The sequence below is a fragment of the Astatotilapia calliptera genome, chromosome 17 (assembly GCF_900246225.1).
Source record: "Astatotilapia calliptera chromosome 17, fAstCal1.2, whole genome shotgun sequence".
Classification (NCBI taxonomy): Eukaryota; Metazoa; Chordata; class Actinopteri; order Cichliformes; family Cichlidae; genus Astatotilapia; species Astatotilapia calliptera.
The window spans coordinates 7774274-7782448 of NC_039318.1; positions in this window are offsets into that span (position 1 = coordinate 7774274).

The window sequence follows — 8175 nt, forward strand, 5'->3', positions numbered from 1 at the left end:
AAAGCAGTTAAACAGCACTGCCTACGTGCACATGCTCTGAGTTTCCTCCCGTCTCGTTTTCTCCAGCTTTGGATGTGCACTCACACATGGGTAAACGGTGTTACAGTGGTAAAGTGTAAAAAGATTTAGCAGCTTGAGTAATTTACACCACTATTCTTTTGAGAAAGTAAATCTACAAGCCAGTTAAAAACATTTTGCACTGGAGGTTTCAGGCAACGTTATGCAGTTTGATAAGTACTTTGTGTGAAGCATACTGATGCACTAACCCCCTCCAAGAGAGTGAAGTTAAACTGCTTGCTTTCTTGCTGTGTTGGCATCAGTTAAAGAAGATTAATTCCAACTGAAACTGCTTTTTCACTTCAGAGCAAAGTGAATCTCGTACACTACATATTAAGAATTAAGGTGTACAAAGGAAGTTTAAAATTGTTGTAGAAGTAGTGCATAATCATGCTGGGAGTGTGGCTGCTTTGAGGTGTACAGGTGTAGTGATGCACAAAGCTCTATCTGATAGCTGGCTGCCAGAACTAGATTTTTTAATGGTGTTTTTGCCTTTTTAGATAGTTTTTCATGGAGTCATTTGACAGATAACATAATATGCCTTGCTGTGTGATTTATTAGGGACATGTGAGATTCAGTTTCGGTGAGTGAAACTGTGGCATTTTAAGACTTTAGGCTAAAAAAGCTAGCTAGCCTCAGCTGTTAACTTAGCAGTCTTGTCCAAATATTGTAACTCCTGGCTCCAAAAAAACAACATGGTGGCAGCCATAAAAGAGCGTGTAACACAAGCCGACCTACAGAAATACAAGTTAAAACTGACTTTTACAGGGTTTATAGGGGTACATGTGTTTGGATGGCTAATAAAAAAAAGTTCCCTATGCTTTGCCCCAGGTCCGAACCTTTCTTCAGTTCCCAAACTCAAACAACTCTTAGATCATTGAGAGTTAAAAATAGTCAAAATTCCTTCATGTTCAGTAAAATGATTAACGTGGCTGCTTTGCAATAAACGTTAACATTCAGACATGCATGAGAAAGAGGATTTACAAAGTCTAGCAAAAGTTGAAGTCAGCAGGAAGTTAGCCTGCTACGTGTCATCTAAAGACGAAATACCATGTTTTGACTGAGGAATTTCTAAAAAAGTAAAATGTGCAGCTCCGCTATCACTTTCAACATCAGTGTGGTCAGAAAATTAAACAGCAGAAATGTTTGCAGGGTTACTAATGTTGGGTAGCTGGTACACAATGGTGTGCTACCTAGTAGTTAGCTACACAGTTATGGTTTGGATAATATTATAACAGAATAATATTATTAACAGAATGAAAATAGAAGATGAATGCTAACTTTTTTTATCCTCAATAAAAGTTTATTTGAGGCTCCCGAATGGCGAAAGACAAACGCAATCCTATCAGGGCAGGGAAAAAGAGGCTGAAAACAGCCAAACTTCAGTCAAGAGAGCACGTTCGATGATTCATCCACAACACAAAGTTAGTCATTATGTTACTGCGTGGTTTGGATTACTCCCTATGAAAAAATTTGGTGCCTTAGCTACCCATTCAATTCTTAGTTAACCTCAGAGTGATTCTTTTCTGAATCATTTTAATGTTTGGTGTCTGGCATATTGTGAGCCCATGGGCTGTAGTTACATAATATGGTTTTAAAAATTGAGCTTATAAATGCAATGCACATGAATGATGCTAACAAATAGTCAGAAAGATTGACAGTCACCATTGAATATTTTTACTGGCTTGTTTATACATGTAAAAAACAGACAGCCTTAAAGAAGGAGTTTGGACCCAGAATGAGGGTCGATAAGTCATATGCTCAGTCATATGTCAGATTTCTAATCACAGATATACTGATAAAGCAGATGGTACTTATAAAAACATTTGTAAAATTCAAAGTCACTTAGAAAGCCATGAATTGCTTTACCCTTTGCTGTAAAACTGTTGTACTCCTTTATGAATAAGCGAAACAAAGTGGCACATAGTAGAACACTGTCTTGTCAAAAACTTGAGAGAATGTCAAATACTTCTAGCCCTTCACTAATATTACTGAAAAATCTAAGTATATAATACCAGTGGGGCTGGATAAATCACTTAAAGGACATAGTAAATACAAAGAAAAGATTAAACACATGGCTACACTTTTTATGGGCAAAAGGTAGTTTGTTGAAAAGAAAAAAAAATCCCTTTGGTGCATTTCAAAAGAAGAGTAAAAACACTAGCAAGAAAGTAAAAACGCAAATAAGCAGTGATTCCTTGTTAAGTCTCCTTTTCAACTTGAACTTGATGAACAGGACAAATTTACCTTGTGAGTCACCAATTATGTATTGTGATAAAAGGGAGTGCAAAAAGCACACATCTTTGTCTATGCGCCCAAAACAGGAAATTGTGCTCACACACAACAATGGTTTACACAATCCATTTTCCCCTCTGTGTGCTAATGTCATCTAGCAATTACACACATTACACAGAGCAGAGAATAATTTGAGCAATTCAAAGACCTTTTCATTTAGAAGAAGGCTGGCCACATAGAGAGGGTGTATAAAGAATGTTCACCCACACACATAGTTGGCCAGGTGCGACTTTCATGATGCTGTTTACATCACAGGTTTCCCAGTCGCCTTTGTCTCTTACTGTATCTCTGGGGGACTCATCGGAAATCCTCTCCTGGAAGCAAAAATCTTTACCTCATCAAGTGATTTATGTTTCACGTTGCCTGACACGCACACACCCCCAGCTCTGTTTGACATTTTACACAACTCAGATGTCAGTGATTGAGATTTGAAGGATGAACATAACAAAAGAACTAAAGTATTTCTTATATGATCATTATTATTTGTTGGGATATCTTAGTCTAAACCTTCAGCTTTCTTGATGTTGGCTAACAGAACTCTTTTTCAAGGAGAGCAATCCTTGCAATTACATTCTTGAGCTTATGTCCAATTATCTGGATGAGTAGTGTTGTATAGGTGTATGCCAATTCATGGGTTTCCAATATGCATTTATGTCTTTTTATAGTACTTACATTTCATTTCTAATCCTGAAGTCTGCAGCTATAACTGCCATTGCTGATGCATCTCTACCTTGCACTCCTTTCTTGTGTGGGGCCACCTGAGAAGTGTATAAATTCTGTGATTCCCAGTTGTGGCACCAGAGGCTAAGAGAGAAAAACGCTGAGCACCAAAGACCCAGCATGTACTGCGAGAGGGAAAGGGCACACAAAAACAAGTAATTACCAAGTGCATGCTGGGCCTGCTGTTTTAGTAGCATTCTGCATTTTTCTGTCTATCTAACAAGTGCTGTTTTAATGCATGTGCTTAATTTGGTTTAAGCCTCATGGCATGATGGAAAGGGGGAACATGGCTCAAGAGGAAAAAAAAAATCAGTGCCAGGGTGCAGAGTTAATGCAGGTTAACAAAAAATCACACTTCTAAATTTGAATTTTATTCTCAATTTGCACTACTCTTTTGGATCTTTTTTGTTTTTGAATCTTTTTTGAGCTCTTTTGATATTTGTTTAGAGTGCTAAGAGTGTTCACCTTTTGCCAGGCTGTCATTATACAGGTGGTCAGAAGTTTACATATGCTCATAATGGGCAACAATGTCATTATAATTTTTAGGCTTTTAGTGATTTCTTTGAACTGTTCTTTTGCTAGGGTGGAAAGATAGTTAATGATGATTGTCTTTTCATAAGTGCTGCTGAGGAGTCTACAAGGTCCCTTAATTTGACAAGGACAAGACCTATTAACTTCATGTTAGTAATCATGATTGACTACAGATGGTAGTTTCTCTTTGCCAGTATAAAAAAGGAATTGATTTGACATCCCTCATTGGATTGATTGATACTCAGAACAATGGAAAAGTCCAAGGAACTCGGTGAAGATCTAATATAGACATTTTCAGATGCAGATTCAAGATCATCAGTTCAAGCAATTGCATGAAATTACAAAATATTTGGATGTAAAACCACTTTTCCAACATCTGGAAGATCCAAGCTGTCCCCCACACTTTGCCAGATGACATCTAAAATAGCCTGAGCAGTCCTCAGAGAAAAAACCCAAACAGTTCTTTGGACAAATGAAGCCAAGATTAAATTGTAACTTGTAACTTGAATGAGGGGAAGAGAAAAGTATGGAGACAGGAAAGAACAGCTGATAGACATTATGTAACATTGTGGGAGATAGTGTTAGGAACTGATAAGAATTTAGCGTTTCCAGTGCAGTTTGCACTTGAAGAACACATTCTCATCCTTTTGTGGAATAAAAATAAAAGTGTCTATATCCACACTGTAGAGTGTCCCCCTACTTTCCTCTTCTGACACACAACAACTGAAATTCACTGATTGTACCATAAAAGCAAATGTAACCAATAAGTGGGTTCAATAGGCAAGCAGACGAAGAATTCCAAGGAACGGAATGGGGACCTGTTCTCTACAAGAATCAGTTCTCAATTCTCACCCCTAGTTGGTATTTTTTGGCATGGTTATGCATGGCTGCCAGTGGAACTGGGCTGCAAGTGTTTACTGATGATGTTCCTGCTGATAAAAGTAGCAGGATGAAGTACACAGCTACACTCAGATTGAGCCAAATGCTACAAAACTGATTGCCAGGCACTTCACAGTGCAAACGGACAATAGATTTGAGAAACTGCAAAAGCATAAGGCACAAAATATGATGATATTTTATTTAATGACCAACTCGGTCACCTGGTCTCAACCCAGCAGAGCGCGATCTTCAGTTACTGAAGGCATTGACCGCAAATTATTTTCTTTCATGTATTAAAAGCAAGTCTTATATTTAAAATAATGGTAGAATGTTTGAATACTTTTAGGAATATATTCAACAAAAAAATGTGTAATGTCAAATGAATTAATGCAATACTTTCATTAAACTGCACTTCAGTCACATCTTGATTGTTTAATTTAAAATCCACTCTAAGGGTGCACAAGGCTAGCTACAAAAACTCTTATTGTCCAAATAGTTAGGACCTGGCTTTATGCATCATTGAAGCAACTTTTGCTCTCTCTGGACTGAAGAGTAGAAGCTGATTCAAAGCACGATTCACTCAGTTGTTCATTATTCTTCTCTGAAGGGCTTTAAGCTCAGAAGTCAGCCCATATGGAAAAGAAATAGTAAAAACTTATATGTGATTACTCATGAAAGTGGCTACTTTCATGAGTAAATCATATAAGGATTACATGATTTACTCATGAAAGTGGCCACTTTCTCATTACTTTCATATATTGTTTTAGTAAGTATCCAAAACATACAAGTTTCATTATATAATTTTTCAAGGGATCTTATATCTGTTTTCACTCTTATATGCTTTTCATACAAGTTTCACACAAGACAGATAAAAAACTTAATAAGATTTATATATATCTTTTCCATATGGGAGGCTAAATTGCGGAGCGCTATTATTAACCCTGGAAATTTCCTCACCCTGTATGAAGATGTATAAATATGAATAAGAGCTCATTTAAAGTTACAATAATGTTGGATCAGTTTCTGCTTTGTTGGAGCTTGATTGAGTATTTTTCATCTACAATACCAGAGATGTTTTATCATTTTACAAGAATAGTCATGATGTTGCTCTTTGTTTTTCTAGTTATACTGTAGCTTTGTAAGGGGAAAAAGTACCAATAGCAGTTTCATAAAGAAAGGCTGTGACCTAAAAAAGTATATTGTTGTTGTCTTCTCTGGACTGTTAAGGCTCCACTATGAGACAGAGCACTATGTGGAAGATTTACTGGATTCTAATTCTGGTGTCATATCCCTTTCATCTATTTGTGGTGTTTATGCCCTACATCTTCATTATTCTGTCATACGCAGTAAAAAAAAACACACACACACACACAAGGGGGAGGTTTATAGATTCGTTCACGGATTTTATGTTACCCCTACTAAACCTGTACAATACAAAATTATTGTCCCCGCATCTAAATATAGAGATGCTGTTAGTCACTCTCTTTTCAATGTCTTTTCAATGATCCCATTTTATTTTATTGGTTCTTTGCTCATCTTTCTGCCCGTCACTCACGTTGTATTTTTGTTTCGCTACACACATCATCTGGAATTTCCCGAGCTCTCTCTCCAAATGGTGAACATATAAACCTTGGTATTATTTAATCAAGAGTTATCTCATTAGAAATGTATATCCAATGTCATTCATAAATGACTTTAAAAACAGAAACCACTGACCAATGTTTGCGACATAGGACCACAAATGAGTATATTATATTAAAATCAATAGAATTAAAATCACAACACAAAAAAAAGCATAACATTTAAAAAAAAAAAAAAAATTAACAACTTAAACTGTGTCAAAAGCCAAGCAGAAGAAGTGGGTCTGAAGAGGCCTTTCTGTGTATATGTCTAATGAAATTGAATTCCACACTTTGGCCTAATTATTTGGTAAGAAAACAGTGTCATAGCATTTAATGGTTATGGTTACAAAAGGGTTTCTGTAATGCACATTTTCTGGGAGCTGTTTATTGTAGCTAATACCCAGAAATCTTCAACAGAAATTACTTGATGACCAGATATCGTCATCAGCGATGTGACAAAGGTGTGACAAAGGAGTGGTTCACTACGGTTTTTCCAAATGGCTTCATAAAGGGTCATAGAGACTATCTGATGTCATCATATTTATTGGCCAGAGACAATGACAATGTAGGCCACCATGCCACGTGCCACAGTTTAATCATGTCATTAATGTTACAGTGTTGAGGCAGAACAAAAGCTGAATAGTTGTGGCCTATATTAATACAGTTAGGGTGTAACTTTGCTATCATGACCTATTTGTGAAACAGATTATGTGGATTGGTGACCAACAATGGTTAGTGTCTACACTTCATCATATTACTTTTATCCATTTCAAACACTCCAATGGAAAAGTTTTTTTTAAATACATTATCATCATACAGTATCATTTGTGTTAACCCACACACCTGTTGCAGGATATTGCAAGGATAGAGTTCCAAACTAGCTCTTACTGTGTTAGCCAGGGCATTATGCCCTCACATTATCTGGCACGGAGAGCGACAAAGTGTCAAAGACATGCTTGAAGCAGTATTGAGGAACACAAGTAAGAGTGTCCATGTGCAGTGTTTGTGAACTGCTGATCAAAGCAGAGAAGACTAGAAGGTTTCTTGTATAACACGTCTCTTAGTAGCCAGTTGGTAAGAGTAGATATGTGCAATAACAAGATATATCCTCTTCCTCTTTGCTACAGTTAGCGTGGTTGTGATGTAACCAGTGTATTCTCTGCCAGCACATTGGAGTAGTCTGCTTCATCAGTGACTTTTTCTATTTCAACAGTTTGAGTAGAAAATAACATTATCAAGCATTGCTCACGTGCAGAGATTGCATCCAAGATGCACCAGATCTAGTACACCTTTTTTTTTCTTTGAGTGTTTAAGTAAAAAAAGAGAAATGAAGTAGGGCAATTCTTCTTATTATTGATAGGCACCATACCTGTAGAGTTAGTGCTGACTCACAGTTTTAGGAAATGTAAATGGCTGTCATTAATCATCACCACTCATATATCTGTAAGCTGAAAGAAAAGGAAGTTGACCTTTTAGAATGCCCTTTTGCTCTATGTGTGGCTCAGTAGTCAACAGATAAGTAAAATAAAGCCACCAGTTTTTGAAAAATGTGAGCTGCTGTAACAGTTCCAGATTTTACAGCTGAATGCCCAAAAATGTTGGCCATGTAACAGTTGTGTGTGGGATGGAGAGCAGAATATTCTCTGCACTTTCTTTCTGAATTCTCCAGAAAGAAAAAGCAATGCTGATGGCTGCCAGGAGCCTGTAGGACTCTGGCTCTGGTGCAGAGTGTAGGTTTCAATTTTTTTTTTACTTTTGTTGTGCCAATAAAAGTATAACTGCTGAGCTTCAAAAAAATATAGAGAAAACAAGGGTTAAAACTGCATTTTCTCTTATTGTGACAGCCTTCAGCAGGGGTCAGCAAATGAGCTGTTTGTTTTGTTTTAATTCTAATGATGAAGGCTCTCAAATTACCTGTTGAGCGCAGCAGTGAATGGGTTTCCTTTATGATGCTATTTTTTGCAGCTGTCTTCTGTCGTTGTTGTGTGCTGGTCATTCTGCCTTTAGTTTGACCTTTATCAAACGCATGCTCAATTGGGCTTAGATCGGTCATCTCAAAAATTGCACACTC